This window comes from Mya arenaria, chromosome 15 (genome assembly GCF_026914265.1).
Source record: "Mya arenaria isolate MELC-2E11 chromosome 15, ASM2691426v1".
NCBI lineage: Eukaryota > Metazoa > Mollusca > Bivalvia > Myida > Myidae > Mya > Mya arenaria.
In genome coordinates this window covers 37,875,721-37,899,156 of record NC_069136.1, presented here as the reverse complement: position 1 = coordinate 37,899,156, position 23,436 = coordinate 37,875,721, and the positions used below count along the sequence as shown (strand labels likewise).

At 36.3% G+C, this 23,436-nt stretch overlaps 1 long non-coding RNA gene across 1 annotated transcript; it reads left to right on the top strand.

Annotated features, from left to right (window-relative positions):
* The first annotated feature begins 2,200 nt into the window (after window positions 1-2,200).
* On the top strand, window positions 2,201-18,380 carry LOC128219563 (uncharacterized). Its single transcript, XR_008258581.1, has 6 exons — window positions 2,201-2,296; window positions 2,498-2,637; window positions 3,299-3,598; window positions 6,024-6,847; window positions 9,352-9,408; window positions 16,089-18,380. It is a non-coding gene; the product is annotated as an uncharacterized LOC128219563 (long non-coding RNA).
* The last annotated feature ends 5,056 nt before the right edge of the window (window positions 18,381-23,436 follow it).

The following is a 23,436-nucleotide window of genomic DNA, read 5'->3' as shown; positions in this document are numbered from 1 at the left end:
ATAACATAACATAACATAACATAACATAACATAACATAACATAACATAACACAGCACAGCACAACACAGCACAACACAACACAACACAACACAACACAACATAACATAACACAACACAACATAACATAACATAACACAGCATAACATAACAGAACAGAACAGAACAGAACAGAACAAAGTTTATTTCGTATAAAACAGTTCACATAATAAAGACAATGATATAAGTCAAAGATGACCCTTGATCATTGATAAATTGAACATTCTGCATATATACATGGCGATCAGTTATGAAAATGAACAAAAGCCTGAAAAAAAGAATGAAAAAAAAATAAATGAAAGTTTTCTTGTGTATATATCTGTACGTGATGGTGTTAGTGCTAATGTCATTCACAAACAATAACATATTATAATCAACGAAGTACATTTAAATATGCAATTCTTTGAAACTATACATTATGAAAAAAGTGCAATTTATAATATGAAAGGCAAGGGAACAACACTTAGTGTAACAGCTGACATAACATAACATAACATAACATAACATAACATAACATAACGTACATAGCATAAAGTTTAATTCGGCACAAATATGTTATATGTTCAATGAAACACTTAAATGATATATCTTACCTATCACATACCCCGCAGTATGTGCTGCTTAATAAGGTGGCTACATGGTAACCACTGCCCAGGAGATGACACGCGGATAACAGATAATTTTAGAACGCGGATGGCCTATAGACCGGCGTGCGGGGGATCGAACATAACATAACATAACATAACATAACACAGCATAACATAGCATAAAATAACATAACATAACATAACATAACGCAGCATAACATAACATAACATACCATAAAACAACACAACAAAACTTAACTTAACATAACATTACATAACACAACATAACATAACATAACATAACATAACATAACATAACATAACATAACATAACATAACATAACACAGCATAACATAACACAGCATAACATAACATAACATAACATAACATAACATAACATAACATAACATAACATAACACAACTTAACTTAATATAACATTACATAACACAACATAACATAACATAACATAACATAACATAACATAACATAACATAACACAGCATAACATAACATAACATTCCATAACATAACATTCCATAACATAACATAACGTAACATAACATAACATAACACTATATAGGATAACATAGCATAGCATATCTGGCATAGGATAGCATAGCATAGCATAGCATAGCACAATATAACATATCATATCATAACATAACATAACATAACATAACGTACATAGCATAAAGTTTATTTCGGCACAAATATGTTATATGTTCAATGAAACACTTAAATGATATATCTTACCTATCACATACCCCGCAGTATGTGCTGCTTAATAAGGTGGCTACATGGTAACCACTGCCCAGGAGATGACACGCGGATAACAGATAATTTTAGAACGCGGGTGGCCTATAGACCGGCGTGCGGGGGAATCGAATATCTTTCCGGGATACTTGTTCGTGTGAAGTATGTTTCCTGTATCCTTTCGCAAAGTTTCATGTCGGTCTGTATTTAACGAGCTTAAGGAGAAATACCTCATCATTGTTTCGTAATTAATGTTTTCAGTGTTGAGTCTACGAATTTCGTCTGGTTTTGTTAGAATTGTAGCAGAAACCAGGATAAAAATTATATTTGTCTTGTAGCATAGTATTTTTCCTTTCTAGCAGTGTAAACAAAACAAGATGATCACCCTGTCTATTATATATATTTGCGGGGATTTAACCAGCGGTTTGTCCCCGCAGGACGGGGATTTTACCCGGGCTTGGCTGGACCGAAAGTCAAAGTCCCCGCTATTCCCCGAACCGGGGGGGGGGGTGCATAAGTGTCCAAGCTATGTGAGGGGCACCTATGAGCTGAAATACATACAAACGATATGAAGACTTAACTTTACCTAGATTATTTCATAGAGGCTCGCTTTGAGGGACACTGAAAGTTTCAGCGATATTGGTCAATGATTATACCTGGCGGGTCATTCATGTCCAAGGTTTCTGTATTATGTATAAATATAAAGCAAAAGTATGTTCCATTAAAAGTCACTGTGATAGCAGTACATACATGTATGTCTTTATAGTTTGCGGTTTTCCTTATTTTGAATGATTTTCCTTATTTTGAATGATTTTCCTTATTTTGAGAATCGATTTCAATACAGCAGTATGCAATCGACACTAGATGTTTCAGACATTTAGCTTCAAACAGGGTAGTGATTTTCTGCATGAACAGGGTAAGCAGTTAGTATTTTTCTTTTTAATTCATATTCGTTTACATTAAACTTAGTCTGAAAAAGGTTTTGTCGCATGATTTATTTTCAGTAACTATGCTATGGGCAAGACCACAACATTTTTTCTAAAACCAGGCAATACGGTTGAATATAATCTTATTAAACTTAAAGATTTTACTTAATTCGTATTTATTCTGGTTACAGATTCGTGTAATCAGTTTCATCGTGGTGCCAGTACCTTCTACCAATCTGATTTCGTAGCCCATTGCCAGACTGAATAAAAGGAAGAAAAAAACTTGCGCGGATCTCAGGACTTCCTCTTTCCTCTTCAACATTTCAAGAAGGTAGCTTGTTCATTTTTTAGGCGTCATAAATTCATTTGATTCAAAATATTGGTTTATTGATTATGTTAATACCTTATCTTTGTTTAATCAGGCCAAATTTTCCAATCTTGATTCGTAGATTAAAACCAAACCCATTCGCTGGCTTTGGTTCCGTAGTTTCGTAGTTGTACAGTATTGTTCCAAGTCTACTATCATTTCTAAGTACAGTTTAAAATAATATACGTGTTATACGGGATTCTTTCAATCCCTAACGTCTAAACGGGTTTGTGCAAAACCCGGGGGATTTGAAAAAAATATATTGAAATAGTGTTTAGTAAAGTATTTAATCTTTGAAATGGATAATAAAGGTTTTCATATTTTACCATGTAAGTGCAAAGTTATTTTGCACAAAACAAGCATTAAATGCATTAAAACACATGATTTACCTTTCCAATAAAACGATAGTTACCAACCCACTTTTGGTACAAAACAACTTGTATGTGAAGGATTTACGATATCAAAAATCATTAAAAAAATCCGTCAACGTACAATTATTTGGTCTAAGTCAAACCCCGTTGGCTCGAATTTCCATGGACCGGCGAAAATACATCGAGCCTCGGACAATTTGAGCCAATCGGGAATGCTTTCACTAAGTTTAACGAAACCGGTCCTTTACATGCAGCTCGAGCCAAGCGTGTTCGAGCAAACGGGATTCAACTGTATCGTGCTAATACGACGAAAAGACGTGCACCAGGGAGCAAAACTGCCGCTAGCAGCAGTCGCCTCGTGTCATAGACAGTTATAGCCGTAATAGCGTGAGCGACGACGAAGATGTCTCAGTCCCGCCCGCCTCCGCCGTTGCAATCTGACATTTCACCTCCGGCCCATGATAGAACGAATCGAAGCCAGACCTGCACAACGCCGGATGCCAACATGGGTCCGAGCGAAGAAGATCTTCCCTCCAACATGGAGCCTCAAACTGGTATTTTTACTTTATTTTTTACCATTTGGAGCTCCTGGGCCATTTTTATCGAAAACAACCTCGGATGTATATGGACGGTTTACATACTCAGAAATCGGTATGTTTAAGTCCGCCGCAAGTAGATCGCGTAGTATTTTATTATTTGCAGTTAAACCATATTACTTTACTCTTGGGAATCTTAATTATGTTTGCAATAATACACTTCACAATCAATTTAAACTTAGATTAATAAATACAAGCTAAAATAACAACATTTGGTTCATGATGAAATTTTAAAAAATACGGACTACTTCTACTGATGTACCGGCATACATCCGAGGTTGTGTTCGATAAAAATGACCGAGGAGTTCCGAATAGTTACTGACCATTTAGTATTTAGTTCCCTCTGGATATGTCTGTTTTTGACAATACTAGACGAATATGGATATGCGACTGTTTTATGAATAAGTAGGAACCTTTTTAGATATATAGGATTTGTAACGAGTCACATAATATACATTTTTATTCAACGACTCCATGATTATTATGTTAGTTAACGAGTCTTAAAGCTGCACTCTCACCGATATAACGTTTTCACAACTTTTTTTGTCTTGGAAAGAGCCATTTTGCGAAAATCCATGGAAACCAGTCATATGACAAAAAAGAAGATCGCAGATTTTTATATTTAAGTTCAAATATTGATTTTTTATGCATTTTTCTTAAACCGTTAGTAACGGTTTAAGCCATAAAACATTGATTTTCGAACAGAAATATGAAAATCTGCGATCTGATCTTTTGTCAGCAATCTTATATCATTGGTTTGCAGATATTTACGCAAAAATATGCTCCTTCCATGACAAAAAATAAAAAAAGTTGTAAAAATTGTATTATCTGTGAGAGTGCAGCTTTAAGCTATTTTCTTGACGAAATTCAGAAGCCCTAATAATATATCCTATATAACTTTCGATTGAGTTATTTGACCTTAAATATTTACAATTATACATAAAGGACACACGTAACTCGACAACTTATGCATATACAGACGCCATGTGTTTCATTGATAAGTAGGTGTTGAAATTGTTAACGACAATTTTTTCTTACGGTGTTGTGTACATGTGTACATTTATTGAAACCAAATAGCCGGACATTATAAAAGTTTGTTTCTCTATTTTCTCGTGGATACGCGACGTCAGAATGGTTTACTAATGGTTTAATAAATATGCATTAAACATCAATTTTTTAACTTAAATATATAAATCTGCGATCTAATTTTTTGTCAGCAATCTTAACTTGTGTCCATGAATTTTCACAAAAATTGGCTCGTTCTAAGACAAAAAATAAAAAAGTTGTCAAATCGTTCAATCTGTGAGAGTGCAGCTTTAACCTCTTAACTCATAAATAAAAACATAAAACCTGAAGTTTATAATTTTCAGTATTACAGCACTGTGGGTTGTTTGCCCAAAAGGGTGGCATATAATCATCTGGTCGTCTGTTCGTCCTCCTTCCATCCCCACGGTTTGCGATTAATATTTGTAGAACCCTTAGGCACAGGGCTCTTAAACTTTGTAGGCATGTTGGTCATGACCAGCAGAAACAACCTTTTGATTTTGTGGTCAGTTGGTCAAAGCTCAATGTCTACCTTAATATTACCTTCGGCTAAAAACCGGTTTCCGATATAAAAAATCATTTAAGCCCATGCACCTTTAACTTTCTAAGTTGGTTGGTCATGACCAGGATATGAACTATATTGATTTTGAGGTCAGTGTATCAAAGGTCCTGGTCGTGGTGACATTCAGTTAAAATCGGTTTTGCATTCAATATCTGAAGAACGCTTTGGTTCAGGGACCTCAAACTTGGTTTTATGTGTACTTAGTATGACAAGCAAATGTACAATATTATTTTGAGGTCAGTGGATCAAAGGTCAATTTGGTGGTGACCGTAAACGGAAAATCGGTTGCAGAACAATATCTCAAGAACGCTATGACCCAGGGATGTAAACGTTTTGTAAGCGGGTTGGTTATGACCAGCATATGAACCCTTTTGCGTTTGAGGTTTGTGAGTACAAAGTCAAGGTCGTTGTGACCGTAAACTAAAAATACACATTTTATTATCATTAATTGAGTAAAAAGCTTAGCCCTAGAGATCTCGAACTTGGAAGAGGTCACTCAAATGTGACCAACACCACAACCTTTTTTACGTCAGCTGGTCAAAGGTCAATGACGTGGTGACCTTAGCTGAAAATCCGATTTCGTTAAATAACTGAAGACTACTTGTATCCAGGTACCCCAAACTTGGTATGCTGGTAAACTGCATCTGCTTCCTTTAAGCCATGCTATAAAATCAAAGGCGTCCTTTATGCTTTGCATCAAACTTAGTGTTGCAACTATTTTATAAAGTAAGTTCTGAAAATGATGCATTGTTTATCTATGCCTCTTCTCTTTCACAGTAAATCCAGATTCAGTTCCAAAATGGCTTCCACAACCAAGGAATCTCAGATCAATAGACAAAATAAAGACACGAGCCACAGGATCAGAAAAGAAAACACCAGCTGTTCCCGTGCCAATTTCTGGAGCAACAGTGGTATCTCCAACAACAATTACTGGCCCCTTCCCGTCAACAGTGACCTCAGATACCACACAAGCAGGGTCTTCTCTCCCGCCTCCAAATTTAAGAAAATAAATTGTTAGTACTTCTTTTACAACAATGAACTCAGACTCAACACTTTTATTTCTGATTGTAGGTTATTAAATTAAATTGAAGCATGTATAAGAACGGACTTAAGACGTTACCAAAATCCTGTTTGTTTCCCGTTTCCCGACTACCCTATATATTTTTACATTCGACTCTTATTGTGTAATTGGAGCTTAGTATTAATGTCCTGACTATATGTTTTCTCTGGTTATATCTTTTTAGAATTTTTTGGTTCAGAAAAGGTTTAAATGAACTGTGTCTATAAAGCTCTACTTAACGTTAGACAATTAGACCAAATGGCGACGGTTTAAAGTCAATGCTACAAATGAAGTTTAAGCTATACCGATTGATATAAGATACACTGATCTATTTTCAATAGGAATTGATTTAACTATTAATAAACACACAGGTAGTTATACTCAACAATATACGTGGAAATAAAGGTGAATCATTTAAATCATATTTGTTGTGTTTTAAAATGCTGTATGTTCCCCTGGTATGGTTGGATAATTAGAATATAAGCAGGATTTCTTGGTGGTTTTAAAAACGACATTATGGGAAAAACACATTCTAAAACAGGTGAGTTTTTCTCAATATGTTATTATGCCATGGTTTGTCCTTTTTCGTTTGAGCATGTTTTATTCAACAGATATATCAATTATCAAAACTCCATTATACTTTTTATACAATCATAATATATTAAAACGGGTTATAACGAAGTAAGACCTATATCAAACATCAGCTGATTGCATTATTTGATATAGACAATTATATGTTAAAACGGATTAAAACGAGTTTTGTTCAAACGATTTGTGAAAAATATATATGAATGTTTGTATAAGTCGTGTAAGAGCGTGTTTCGGCGACAGGCGCGTAGCTGCCTATACGCGGGTAGGTAGCTTAATCCTCATGTTCAGACAAAAAAAGTCAGCGAGAGTTGTGGTAAGCGTACGTAAGAGCGTTATATAAATCAATGAGTGAGTACCAAAGATATGTTTTGGCGACAGGCGCGTAGCTGCCAATACGCGGGTAGGCAGCTAAATCCTCATGTTCAGACAAAAAAAAGTCAGCGAGAGTTGTGGTAAGCGTACGTAAGAGCGTTATATAAATCAATGAGTGAGTACCAAAGATATGTTTTGGCGACAGGCGCGTAGCTGCCTATTCGCGGGTAGGCAGCTAAATCCTCATGTTTAGACAAAAAAAGTCAGCGAGAGTTGTGGTAAGCGTACTTGACTACATGATCCTAAAACTGACCATTTTTCGTATTAAATAAAGCACCTCACAACGCCCAGATTGCTCCATGGTTTTCAAAATTTTCCGAGGGGACATGACCCCAAACCCCCGTAGCACAATTATGAATCCACATGAATAGAGGGCTAGCTACGCTCATCTGGCGAGTAGCTTAGCCATGCGTGATTTCATTAACTTTGGTGTTCATGATGTGTATATATTGCACTCTTTCACTGAAACGAACTTTTATTTTAAATTATTGCCTTTCATTATAATACTGTTGTTTTCATAAAGGCGCACCAAATTGTATGCGAAAGTAATATAATTTCAGAAATGACGTCTTTGAAATTGAGCCCCAGCCCTCTACGTTTGATTTGAAATTAAGAGCGTGCTAAAAATTCTTAACACTGAAAATTATCAAAAAGTTAATTCACTATTTGAAATAGTGAACTTGCGTTATTTGTTACTGCAAAACATAAATTAAATTCATCCAAGTTTAGATAGAATGGCATGTAAGTGACTATTCAAACACCTCATATTTTGTGTGTTTCAAGATGACGTCAAAATGTTGTAGACTGAGTTTAGTCACGGTTATAAGTTAAACGTCGGCCCGTGGCCTCGCTGCGCCCGCTCCATTTTCAGTAGAGTGCCAAATGAACTCAAACATATACTTATATGTAATGATATATTTGATACTACTAGTCATAAATGAGAAAGACAAACGTATATATTCATTCATCTTGAGAATTTATTTTAAAAGTGACATGTGCTATCAAATCTGTTTTTCTTATGTTTCATTCTGGAAAATGTTTTCATTCGCATATGTATCATTTTATTCATTTAACCACCCTACAGCATTTTCAGTGTGTGTATACCACGTGATAAATTGCACCATAAATGCTACGTCGGAAGGCAATATTTTGCTTCAAATGATGACTTTAAACAAAGATAACTTCACTACTTCTTTACCATTTTAAATGAAAAATAGCGCTGTCTACGCCGCTAACGGGGCCCCACTTTCGGTCTTTTACCAGAGTTTAATTTAGAGTTAAGTTTCTTAAAACACTTCGACAAACCTTTTAACAATACGGCCGTCTGACGGAGCACTGTCAAAACATTGTTTTGGAAACAGGTTTGTCGAAGTGTTTGATAAAACTAATCACCTTACCAAACTTCGGTAATAAAACGAAGGCGGGGCTCTTTAAGCGGCATAGACTGCCCTTTGTTTTATTTAAAATGGTGTAGTAATAGAATTCAAAGGTTATGGTTGATTTAAGTCTTCCCTTTTATGCAAAATTTGCTTCCGGCGTAGCATATATGACGTTATAAACGTGGCATACACGTATTGATTTTGGTAGGCCCACATGAACACAAATACGGCGGGTATATCGTGTATATTATGCACCAGTCAATTGTTACCACGCCCTCCCCCGTCTAGGTCCGGGGAATAGCGGGTACTTTGACTTTCGGTCCAGCCTACCCCGGGTAAAATCTCAACCCTGCGGGGACAAACTGATGGTAAAATCCTCGCAAAATGCCCCGAACCCAAGGGACCCTAAGTAAGGCCCATTCCCCGCTATTTTGGGCTCAATGACAAAACCAATGCAGTCACCCGGTACTTCTGGGCCACCGGGAAGGTAAAAATACAGCCCATTTCCCCGGCTATCCCCAGTATACCCACGCACCTGGAGGGGGGGGGGGCGTGGTTATAATTGACTGGTGCATTAATATGTAAGACGCATATCATAGTAATGTTTGATCTGTTAGTATGCTACTCCGGCATAATCATTTCTATTTGGCATATGATTTCCTATTTCTAACATTAAACAATGTCTTTGAACCATTTGTTTTAGAGAAGAAGAAAGACGGACAATCATGCAATGGCACCGATCGTACGTCATCAGTATCAAGTAAGTATACTTTCATTTTTTCAACTACTTAAAGCCATTACAGCTTTAAATAAAGACAAGTAGGGTTAAGGTACATTAAAGCAAGCCATCCACCATTGACAATATTGGCTTTAAACGACTCTTTTCGGAAGATAAGCGAAATTAGACGGAAATTTACGATTCAATGATGCATTGCAAATGCAATCCTTAAAGATGCACTCTTATTCCCAAAAGGATTTACCACAATTAATAGTATTGTTTTAATATTCCAAAAAGGATGGATAAATGTGGAAACCAATGGTTCTTATGAAGGATATCGAGTTTATTTTGAAAGAAATGAGCATAAAACACAGTATATCTACCTTATGTGACTATGGTGGACCACAGTAAATAGTTTAGCATTCACTAATCATTTAATAATTTGCACATTCTGCTATTAAATACACGGTTAAAATCATGTTATCAGTATTTAGTATGTTTCATAAATGCATTGTTTAGTAAGAAGTTAAAGGTCAATCAGTCAAAATTGATGTTTGTTATACATGTGTATGTATTGATTCTGAATAAGTGTCACTTGAAACAATAATCGCTGGTGTCTTTGGATTTCAAAGGGAAAGAACTAGCACACTGATATATTGTAACTGTGGATTGGGTTGCCTCCCTTACAATATTTGTCTAGCACTTTCTGTTGTTATTTCTTGCTATATGAAAGACATTAGGTCAGCAAGTATTGAGTGATCAAGCTTGACTTTAAATAAGAGTGTCACTTTAAAAGACCTTGACAGGGTCACAAAGATCCTAATTTACAAAATCAAAACCATGAGTGGGCGAACCACTTTAATTGTAGAGTCAACGGTCACCGCCATACCCATTTCAAAATGTTTCTTTAAAGAGTTGAACATATTTCAAGTCATTTAAAGCCAACATCAGACTTAGAAAAGCTTTATTGTTAAATGGATGCGCTTTTTCTTTATAACAACTGCTAAATTTCATTCAAATGATAGTTTTATTGGAGATATTAAACTTACTTGCTGTATTTACACAGTTTGTTTGCGTTTTATATCTTAGTATCGCGACCGCAGATAATGGCAGATAACTCGATGATTCACTAACCGAGTAAAATCAGCATGTCCACTGCGAATTCATTGCGTATTGGTGGTGCTTACCATTTGTGCATTAGTCAATTGTAACCACGTCCCCCTCCCCCTCCCAAGGTCCGGGGGTATACCGGGGATAGCCGGGGAAATGGGCCGTGTTTTTACCTACAGAATGGCCCCGCAGTTCCGGGTGAATGCGGTGGTTTTATCCTCGTGCCAAAAATAGCGGGGAATGGGCCTTACCTAGGGTCTCTGGGGTGCGGAGGCATTTGGCGGGGATTTCACCAGCAGTTCGTCCCGGGCGGGGATTTTACCCGGGGTTGGCTGGACCGAAAGTCAAAGTCCCTGCTATGCCCTGGACCTTGGGACGTGGTTACAATTGACTGGTGCATTGTTGTAAAACTAACAGATTCACTTCTTAACACACATTTTATCTCTCTTTAAATTACACTGAATGTCACAATCACTTTAAATTGTATATGTGATCAAAGTTTATGATTGCTTTTATACTTAAATGAAACTGCATAATCTCATACTGTAGAGGTACATATGATTTTACATTTCTGCTTGATATTAGAACGATTTATTCAACTTTCCATTAAACTCCGTTTGATAATCCCAGCCCTGGCAAATTGTTCTTCAAAGGGATGTAACTCTCCGTTGACACCGTTTATTTAAATCTTAATTAATCATAGTTATTGGATAAAGGTTTGTGAACATTAATGCAAAAGTCCATGGAAACCACGGCCCCCAGATCCTGGGAATGGCGGGGACTTTGACTTTCGCGCGCGCCAAGTAAAATCCCGCCCTGCGGGGAGGAACTGCTGGTAAAATCCCCACCAAATGCCCCCGCACCCCATGGACTCTAGGTTAGGCCCATTTCCCGTTTTTTTTTGGTGCGAAGACAAAACCGACGCATTTAACCGACACTGCGGGGTCACCTTGAAGGTGAACACGGCCCATTTTCCCGGCCATCCCTGGTATACCCCGAACTTGGGGGGCGTGGTAACAATTGACTGGTGCATAACCTGCACCAATATATTTATTTGAAGGTAATCTCTTGGTTCATGAGTGTTTTATGTAAATTTGAATTCATGGTTGTCACACGCGGGATTAGATGGGGGGACGCAATATAATCGTTCAATTTTACTTTATATTCTATAGGGGGGGGTTATAAAATACGCTCAAAATGTACCATTTTGGACTACAAATTGTTAAAATTTTATTGAAGAGGTAACCCCAAACCCCCATGCAAATAGTTTGCACCCCTTTGTTAGGCCCCACGAACGTCAATTTCTGAATCCGGTTGTGGTAAACCCGCCTTCAAAGCATCCATGGCTTTATCGTGTTTAAGAGGAAAACGCTATATAAATATTATAAATGGAGTTATATCAAGAAGGAATAAGAAAGTTGTTTTTTTCTGTAACATTCCTTTTATCTTCATAGTGTACAGTTAAGTATCAAACAAAACTCTTTAATACCCTATTCACGGAAATCAATGATTAGGTATAATTGTCAAAAGCCATTAAATTAATTTAAAAATGGATGTGATTCACTTTAGTCACGCCATTCGGAGCTCCTCGGCCATTTTTTTCAAAAAAAAACCTCCGATGTATTTTGACGGTTTACATACTAAAAAAGAGGTACGTTTAAGTCCGCTGGAAGTAGATCGCGTAGTGATTTTATGTAGCAGTTAAACTTTATGACTTTACTCTTGGAAATCTTAATTATGTTTGCAATAACATACTTCACTGGCAATCACTTTCAACTTAGATCAATAAATACAATTCTAAAACACTACATTTCTAAAATGATTTAATTAAAAAAATTATGAACTTCTTTAACTGATGTACCGGCATACATCCGAGGTTGTTTTCGATAAAAATGGCCGAGGAGTTCAGAATGGAGTCACGCCTATCGAAAACGAACAAGACAGGTGCGCCTTGGTAATCTGCAAGCCATATATATAAAGATACCGGTCTTACCAGAAACGTTCTACATGTATCTGACCAGAGTGGATTTCTTTCTTCTTCTTAGAAACTTATTCGTGAAACAAGATCTAATTTAATTTAAGTTTAAATAGTTAGTTCGTAAAACATCAAAATTTCGAGTTCTAATAGTCAAAAGGTTTGTCAAATCCCGTTCCGACGTCGACTGCATTGTTTATTTTTATGAACGCTCACTCCTGCCCATTCTTAAGTATCAAGATTTTACTTTATGTCATCAAACTATTACATCATACAGTCGAACCCCGTTGGCTCGAACTTCCAGGGACCAGCAAATATCTTAACCCTCGATATTTTCGAGCCAAGTGGGAATGTTTACCATTAGTTTTAAGACATCAGTCCTTAACATCTAGTTCGAACATCGAGGTATTCGAGCCAAGCGAGTTCGAGCCAATGGCTTCCGATTGTAGTTTGTTCCTTCAAGTTGGAAAATATTATGGATCCCTTCCTACCCTAGGATAAAGTGTTTACAATATAATTTAATATGTAACATATGCACATGTACTCCTTCCTCTCCTAGGATTTAGTGTGTACGATATGATTTAATATGTACAGAAGCACCTGAACTCCTTCCTCTCCTAAGATTAAGTGTGTACAGTATGATTTAATATGTTCAGAAGCACCTGTACTCCTTCCTCTCCTAGGATTTAGTGTGTACGATATGATTTAATATGTTCAGATGCACCTGTACTCCTTCCTCTCCTAGGATTTTGTGTGTAAAATATGATTTAATATGTTCAGAAGCACCTGTACTCCTTCCTTCCCTAGGATTAAGTATGCACGATATGATTTAATATGTTCAGAAGCACCTGTATTCCTTCCTTCCCTAAGATTAAGTGTGTACGATATGATTTAATTTGTTCAGAAGCACCTGTACTCCTTCCTCCCCTAGGATTAAGTGTGTACAATATGATTTAACATGTTCAGAAGCACCTGTACTCCTTCTTCCTCTAGGATTAAGTGTGTTCAATATGATTTAATATGTTCAGAAGCACCTGTATTCCTTCCTCCCCTAGGATTAAGTGTGTTCAATATGATTTAATATGTTCAGAAGCACCTGTATTCCTTCCTCCCCTAGGATTAAGTGTGTTCAATATGATTTAATATGTTCAGAAGCACCTGTACTCCTTCCTCCCCTAGGATTAAGTGTGTACAATATGATTAAACATGTTCAGAAGCACCTGTACTCCTTCCTCCTCTAGGATTAAGTGTGTTCAATATGATTTAATATGTTCAGAAGCACCTGTATTCCTTCCTCCCCTAGGATTTTGTGTGTAAAATATGATTTAATATGTTCAGAAGCACCTGTACTCCTTCCTTCCCTAGGATTAAGTATGTACGATATGATTTAATATGTTCAGAAGCACCTGTATTCTTTTCTTCCCTAAGATTAAGTGTGTACGATATCATTTAATTTGTTCAGAAGCACCTGTACTCCTTCCTCCCCTAGGATTAAGTGTGTACAATATGATTTAACATGTTCAGAAGCACCTGTACTCCCGTCTCCTCTAGGATTAAGTGTGTTCAATATGATTTAACATGTTCAGAAGCACCTGTATTCCTTCCTCCTCTAGGATTAAGTGTGTACAATATGATTTAATATGTTGAGAAGCACCTGTATTCCTTCCTCCCCTAAGATTAAGTGTGTACAATATGATTTAACATGTTCAGAAGCACCTGTATTTCTTCCTCCTCTAGGATTAAGTGTGTACAATATGATTTAATATGTTGAGAAGCACCTGTATTTCTTCCTCCTCTAGGATTAAGTGTGTTCAATATGATTTAATATGTTCAGAAGCACCTGTATTCCTTCCTCCTCTAGGATTAAGTGTGTTCAATATGATTTAACATGTTCAGAAGCACCTGTACTCCTTCCTCCTCTAGGATTAAGTGTGTACAATATGATTTAATATGTTGAGAAGCACCTGTATTTCTTCCTCTCCTAGGATTAAGTGTGTACAATATGGTTTAATATGTTCAGAGGCATCTGTACTCCTTCCTGCCCTAGGATAAAGTGTGCACAATATGATTTAATATGTTCAGAAGCACCTGCACTCCTTCCTCCCCTAGGATTAAGTGTGTTCAAAATGATTTAATATGTTCAGAAGCACCTGTATTTCTTCCTCCCCTTGGATTAAGTGTGTACAATATGATTTAATATGTTCAGAAGCACCTGTATTCATTCCTTCCCTAGGATTAAGTGTGTACAATATGATTTAATATGTTCAGAAGCACCTGTATTTCTTCCTCCCCTAGGATTAAGTGTGTACAATATGATTTAATATGTTCAGAAGCACCTGTATTCCTTTCTTCCCTAGGATTAAGTGTGTACAATATGATTTAATATGTTCAGAAGCACCTGTATTTCTTCCTCCTCTAGGATTAAGTGTGTTCAATATGATTTAATATGTTCAGAAGCACCTGTATTCCTTCCTCCCCTAGGATTAAGTGTGTACAATATGATTTAATATGTTCAGAAGCACCTGTATTCCTTCCTCCCCTAGGATTAAGTGTGTACAATATGATTTAATATGTTCAGAAGCACCTGTATTCCTTTCTTCCCTAGGATTAAGTGTGTACAATATGATTAAATACGTTCAGAAGCACCTGTATTTCTTCCTCTCCTAGGATTAAATGTGTACAATAATTATGATTCCATATGTTGAGAAGCACCTGTATTCCTTCCTCCCCTAGGATTAAGTGTGTTCAATATGATTTAATATGTTCAGAAGCACCTGTATTTCTTCCTCTCCTAGGATTAAATGTGTACAATATGATTTAACATGTTCAGAAGCACCTGTACTCCCGTCTCCTCTAGGATTAAGTGTGTTCAATATGATTTAATATGTTCAGAAGCACCTGTATTTCTTCCTCTCCTAGGATTAAATGTGTACAATATGATTAAATATGTTGAGAAGCACCTGTATTTCTTCCTCTCCTAGGATTAAATGTGTACAATATGATTTAATATGTTGAGAAGCACCTGTATTTCTTCCTCTCCTAGGATTTAATGTGTGCAATATGATTTAATATGTTCAGAAGCACCTGTATTTCTTCCTCTCCTAGGATTAAATGTGTGCAATATGATTTAATATGTTCAGAAGCACCTGTATTTCTTCCTCTCCTAGGATTAAATGTGTGCAATATGATTTAATATGTTCAGAAGCACCTGTATTTCTTCCTCTCCTAGGATTAAATGTGTACAATATGATTTAATATGTTCAGAAGCACCTGTATTTCTTCCTCTCCTAGGATTTAATGTGTGCAATATGATTTAATATGTTCAGAAGCACCTGTATTTCTTCCTCTCCTAGAATTAAATGTGTACAATATGATTTAATATGTTCAGAAGCACCTGTATTTCTTCCTCTCCTAGGATTAAATGTGTGCAATATGATTTAATATGTTCAGAAGCACCTGTATTTCTTCCTCTCCTAGGATTAAATGTGTACAATATGATTTAATATGTTGAGAAGCACCTGTACTCCTTCCTCTCCTAGGATTAAATTTGTACAATATGATTTAATATGTTCAGAAGCACCTGTATTTCTTCCTCTCCTAGGATTTAATGTGAACAATATGATTAAATATGTTTCAGAGGGTGGAAGTGCCTCACCATACAACTCAGAATCGGGACCTGACCGAGTTCCAGACGACAATTTGCCACAAGGGGTAATAGTCCCCGGACCATCTCCATCAGAACTTGACCTACCAAAACCAAACCTAGGAAGACATAAGACCTAATAAAAATAAAACTTGTTTTTAGTTTCAGCATAGACTGTTATAAAACTTTTTCTAAGCCACATTAAGTGTAGTGGTGTTGTTGTTGTTTTTCATTTTTATATGACTTCAATTATTAAATATAAAGGATACCTTTGTAAGCATATACATCCATATATATGTATGTTATTTGGTTAATTTTCGCGGGGTTGGCAACGTTTTATAAAAAAAAATTATTATATACCCATCATAAATCCACACGCAATACATATCGAAAAATACGGTTGTCCTTTTTCCACTCCAGTGCAATACGGCCGTATTCCACTCTTGTGACGTCACGTCATAACAAGTAACGTTGCACGATGTTAAAATGACGTCATAAAACAAAACAGTGCGTCGTTAAAATGACATTTATTATGAAAACATGTGGCTTTTAAGTGATCTTACCAGTAATGTATATATAAAAGGGTTATTAATACTGCGTTTTGATCCGGAATGTCTTATTCGACTCTCGTGGATTTTTGCATATTTTGATTTCACTCGGCTCACGTCTCGTGAAATCCGAATCTGCAAAAATCCATTCGAGTCGAATACAACCTCCCGGATCTAAACGCAGTACAAATAACCCTATTATATTTATACAATGCCTATCTACTAATGATATGCGAATTTCACTTAGTAAATGGTAACACGCATCTTATTTAGTTAACCAGTTAGTCATTCGGAGCACCTCGGCCATTTTTATCGAAAACAACCTCGGATGTATTTGGACGGTTTACATACTCAGAAATTGGTATGTTTAAGTCAACTGCAAGAAGATTTTGTCGTAATTTCAATTTAGCAGTTAAACTTAATGACTTAACCCTTGGGAGTCTTTATTATGTTTGCAATAATACACTTCACTGGCAATCAATTTAAACTTAGATTAATAAATACAAGCTAAACCACTTCATTTAATAAATGATGTTATTCAGAAAATTACGAACTACTCATTTGATGTACCGGCATACATGTATCCGAGGTTGTTTCGATAAAAATGGCCGAGGAGTTCCGAATGCCAGTTAGTATGTTACTTACTAAGTGGTAATCGCAAACCATAACTAGATAACCTGTTAGCGCCTGAATCTGGAATGCATTTATAGTTAACTGATAACACGAATACTATCTAGTTAACCAGTTAATGTGTTACTTACCAAGTGGAATTCGCAAACCTTACATAGATCACCTGTAAGAGCCTGAATCTTGAATGCATACACGTTTTTTTTGCGTGTTCTTTGGTGTTGTTGTTGTTCTAAATAAGTGCTAACATGGTCAGTGTGTGTATACCACGTGATAAATTGCGTCTTAAATGCTACGTCGGAAGGCAATATTTTACTTCGAATGAAGACTTTAAACAAAGATAACTTCACTATTTTTCACCATTTTGAATGAAACATAGCGCAGTCTAGGCCGCTTACGGAGCATCGCGCCTTCGGTCTTTCACCAGAGCTTGATTGAAAGTTTAGTTAGTTTCTTAAAACACCACGACAAACCTTTTCACATTACGACCGTCTGACGGAGCACTGTCAAAACATCGTTTTGGAAACAGGTTTGTCGAAGTGTTTGATTAAACTATTTACCTTATCAAACTTCGGTAATAAAACGAAGGCGGGGCTCTTTAAGCGGCATAGATTGCCTGCCCTTTGTTTCATTAAAAATGGTGTAGTAAAAGAAAAGTTATCTTTGATTTAAGTCTTCAATTTAAGCAAAATGTTGCCTTTCGACGTAGCATATATGACGTCATTTATCACGTGATATACACACACTGATGGTTAACACAACGAAAATAACAATGTTCTATGGCTTTGTTGTGAGTGTTTTTGTTACTGGTATTTTTTCAAGAGAAATAGTTGAATTGTTCTAATAGAAAGTATATTTAATCTAATGACAATAAAACGTTAGCAAAAGCAGGGGCGGCTCCAGCAGTTGACGTTAGAGGGGCGTAACTTAGGCAGACTCTTTGGCATACGCACCTAACCTCCGAACCGAAAGTAAATGGCATAAACTATTAGCATGGAGGTTTGAGGTGATTCTCATCAGACAATTTTAACAATATGTAGTCGGAATTGGTGTATTGTTTTGGTATTTTATTACATTTTTTCTCCAATATTGAAATAAAAAAGTAAACTTGGACTATTCTAGATGGGGCGCGCGCCAGGTGCGCACCCCTCTTAATCCGCTAGTGAATAACATGTTTGATTAGTTTTGTGGCTCAAGACCACAGTTATCTGGCCGCCGTTGACCCCGGCTCAAGACCACAGTTTTCTGGCCGCCGTTGACCCCGGCTCAAGACCACAGTTATCTGGCCGCCGTTGACACCGGCTCAAGACCACAGTTATCTGGCCGCCGTTGACCCCGGCTCAAGACCACAGTTATCTGGCCGCCGTTGACCCCGGCTCAAGACCACAGTTATCTGGCCCCCGTTGACCCCTCCCCCGATGACCAACATCGGATGTTGATATAGAAAAAGAGCGCTTGTGTTCAAGTATCAATATTTTATTAATGTTGAATGAAAGAGAAGAAACGGGTGTTTTTTTTGCCTAGAGCTTAACATAATTTGACACACTGTATTGCAAAAAAATGATAGTTTTCAGTGTAAACGTGCAAAAAGAAATATCATTGCCTGTTGAACTATATAAAAAAAAAATTGTAGCCTTCCGCCTTGACCTCAGGGTCATATATTTCTGCTTAGTTTTGTGAGACACCGCATTGGTCAACCTTATGTATTCTTGTGATTAAAATTTGTGTCCTGGATTGTTCTCCAGTAGCCAGTTGCTTGTTTTGCAAATTGGGGCTGTTTTTAAGTAAAAAGCCAGGTTAGTGTCTATATGAAACATATAGTAAAAATAACTGTGGTCTTAGACCTTGTACTAGCTGTCTGTGAAGAAAAGTCAGGCCCGCCTCTTATGGACTACCTACATGTGCGATGGAATCGATTTTTTACATATGTTATGTGATTACTAAAATTCGCGCATGATGCGAAATATGAAAAATGAAATGCAAAACAATTATCGCGTAACGTATGGTGCACCGTTCAAAGGATATACACATAAAATGTGTGAAAAAAGGCAGATACATGTAATTTTCAGGAGGAACTTCTTAATAATAATATCAACCAGTTGTTAGTGTGTTCTTTATTATTACAGCATTATTAAAATAATATTGCACGTCTGTCATACATTCTACATATTTGTTATCATTATTACAAACCAGTCTCTAATATCTGTTTAACCAAGCCCATAAAGTTGGCTAAACTGTATCGTGTTTTATTTAAATCACAGCTTAGAATAACATTCGGAACTCCTCGGTCATTTATATCGAAAACAACCTCGGATGTATGACGGTAGTTAAAGTAGTTTGTATTTTTTTTATTAAATCATTAATTAATTGTATTGTTTTAGAGTTGTATTAATTAAGATTTCCAAAATTTAAGTCTTAAATTTTAACTGCTAAATAAAATTACTATTCGATCTACTTGCATCAGACTTAATTAAACGTTCCGCTTTTTGAGTATGTACACCGTCCAAATACATCCGAGGTTGTTTTCGGAAAAAATGGCCGAGGAGTTCCGAATGCTTAGAATACATTTAAGCTCGTAAGTCAACAGAAACTATGCGGGTTAAAGGATTCGCATTTCAATTCCCTGTACTTCCGGGCAGACAAGCAGTCACAGTCAGTCTCCACCTGATTCATTTTGCATGATGAGTTGACGTTGGAGGGGGCCCACTCTCGAGGAAAACCTTAAGGCACGCGCTCCGTTCCCTGGGGATCAGTCATGGTAAGAGGGTTTGTCTATTGTTTGTCTATGAATGTGAATTTTGGTGTAATTTGTTTATACTTTTTCTACCCGATGATATTGACATGAAATGTTAAGTTGAACAATTTTAGGGAGTGGTTGTGTGTGTGGGCGGGGGCGTCGGATTCGCACCCCTCCGAGACCTCTCTCCGCCCCGGATCTGCTGGTGAACGTTGCATGTATTTTAAAACAAAATCTTCTTCTATCCACCCCTTATCTTTTGAATAATTTATTCCTGATTTCGAAAGTTAAGCACTTACCTTTTCTGGGGAACCCAAAATGTGTTCGCCCGAGCGATATATTATATATTGAGGCATTAACAATTCCGCTGGTGACTGAATGACCAATGCCTGGGCTGTCATTGTTATTGTACGAAACAAAAATTAAAAAAACGATGACTCGTCCGACCCTAAAATTAAGGAACCGACCATACTATTTTTACGAAAGAAAAACAATAACAGCATTTTACTGAGAGAAAAAGTGGAGAAAAAAATCTTTAGCCCGGTTACATAGAATATTTCAAATATTTTAAAAGTAAGAGTGGAAGTTGAGATGCAAAAAGAGTCAAATGAAAAACGGATGCATAAATTAAATAAAGACGCATAATTAAATGAATTCCAGTGGTCAATTCTCCTAAATATAATAATAAATCCGACTTAAGTATATGCTTTTTATTCAGGCATGTCAAAGAAACCATTATAATGGCCTTAAAGATAAAATAAAAACTACCTATTAGGTCAAGTTGATTAAGTTATTGAATGTAGGACACACTACTTATAGATAAAAGGTTTTAATAATTGTTATATTTATAAGCTTTTTCGCACCGCAGGAATATTAGTCTAAGTTTAAAGCTGCACTCTCACAGATTGGACGTTTTGACAACTTTTTTATTTTTTGTCTTGGAACGAGCAAATTCTTGCGAAAAACCATGGAAAGCAGTGATATAAGATTGCTGACAAAAGATCAGATCGCAGATTTTTATATTTAAGTTCAAAAATATTGTTGAATGCATTTTTCTTAAACCGTTAGTAACGGTTAAGCCATAAAACATTATTTTTTGAATGGAAATATGAAAATCTACGATCTGATTTTTTGTCAGTAGTCTTATATCACTTGTTTGCAGATAATTACGCAAAAATTTGCTATTTCAAAGACAAAAAATAAAAATGTTGTAAAAATGGTAAACCTGTGAAAGTGCAGCTTTAATGTCATAACCAGTAAAGTAAAATGAATCGACAACATCGTGACGTATGAAGCTGAGCTAAAAATAGCGGCGGATATATAGGTCAGCTGAAAATAGCTTTTGTGGGAATCCTGTTTTCATATATATGTGTGTGTATCTCCATCTTGGCTGGTGCAGATAGGTTGTAGAGATATAATCGATTATCTAGTCAGATTTGATTTATAGCTGTTTTGCGAGCATGGACAGAAGACAATCGGAGGGCAAGGAATATAAACGAAGAGAAGATTCTAGAAGTAAGTAGTTTTGTTGACTGATGCATATTCAAGGTTTGATACACATGTATACTCAATATATTTTTTATAAGTCAAGGACAAACGGTCAAGAAGGATATGTGCAGCCGTTTTAATAACAAAGTATTATAATGAATGAAGACAAAAAGATCATGAGTATTACAGCATCGAAAAGATGATATTCGGATGAAAGTTTGCATTAATTAACTTAATTCGACATTTTTACAACAACTTGGGATCCCATTGACTTATGATGTTCATCAAACACCATGTGCATTTAATAAACACACGCTGTAAAATAGTATAACATGAATGCCCAGATAAACTACAGTATAATTTTACTTTGGATAATGTTTGTTATTAGTCAAAGATTATATATACTACATTTCTGCACTGACACTGAAACTGAAAGGTTGATGCATCTACTTGACAATTATTCGTTGGGATCCCGTTAGGGTTGCTACGATCAACTGCGGATCTATAAACAGCTCGGACTTGTTGATTGTATAAGGAAATATTTTTGATGAACTTCTCACTCGCTCTACGAGTAGGCGATAGTGTGGGGTAATTCGCAAACAATTGAAATATCAACTTGAAACTTGAAATACATCTTCAATAGTGCAAATTCATAAAATAAGTTTAAACAATTATTTTGGAAAATATCAAAATTCGAAAATCACGGGAGTTTATCAGGTTAACGGGGATCCCTATAGATTTCTCCTCAACGTCGATAGTAGGCTAGTATAGCATTAGAAGCATGGCTTGATTTAGGCAGATAAAGGACAAGTCTAATATATAATAATTCTTGATAGATAGTCGGTGGTTTTTGTAGTCTATACTCCGGGTCCCGGCGTGAGCACATTGAAGGGTCTCAGAGTGACAGTTCAACCACCGCACACTTATCCTGGGCGGTTAACCAGTACTAGGTGCCTTCACCTCTGCAAGGAACTGACAACTTCTGTACATGCCAGGGGCAGTGGTACAATGCGAATGGTCGTAGAAAGGATTTCATAACCAATCACAACAGAGGTGACGTGGTCCGCCCGGGAATCGAACTCGGGTGTCCGATTCACAATCCAACGCTCTACCGACTCAGCTAACATGGCGGACTTGATAGATAGTCATAGTTTAAGACGGTTTAAGACTTAGCTTTTTTCCTGATGAGAAGTTGGTTGTTGTTTGTTTTTACATCTTCAATATAACCCATGTCTCGCGAGCTTGATGTAAATACTGAGGTTAGCGGGTGGTAGGGGAATGCTGATAGATTGACATCGATTTTTACAACTGTTTTATGTGATCACGGAAATAAGTATATTCGTAAAGCATCTAAAAATGAAATGTCGGATTCCATGATAGTATTAGAAAACAAGATTGGTTTGACGATTTGTGTAAACACAAAAAAAATATATATATATATATATATATATATATATATATATATATATATATATATATATATATATATAAAATGCAGTGCAGTATAATCTTATTCTGATATTGATAGAGCATCTTTGTATAACGCAAAGAACGTCTACAAGTATCAGTGCCTGAGGTCTAAACATGTATTTAACTATGATCGTTGTCGTAACTGAACGATCGAAGACAAAAGTCCCCTCGATAATTTTGAAAAAAAAATTCAAACCATCGAAAAATGGCAAATTGTCATATCATATCACTAACGAGGAATGTTTTAAGTAGCCTCATGTCAGGTGTGGATTCCCGTTAGTGATAACTATGATGAATTTGTTGGTCAGTTTGACGCAGAGTTAGAACATATTGTTACGTATGATTCATTGGATACACCTATCTCTAATGATGAAATAAAAAAACAATGGGGAAATAAGCTGCAAACAAATAAGCTACAACAATGTTGATAAAGAATTTTAAGATATCAGTTCCACTGACCATTGTGCCCTTG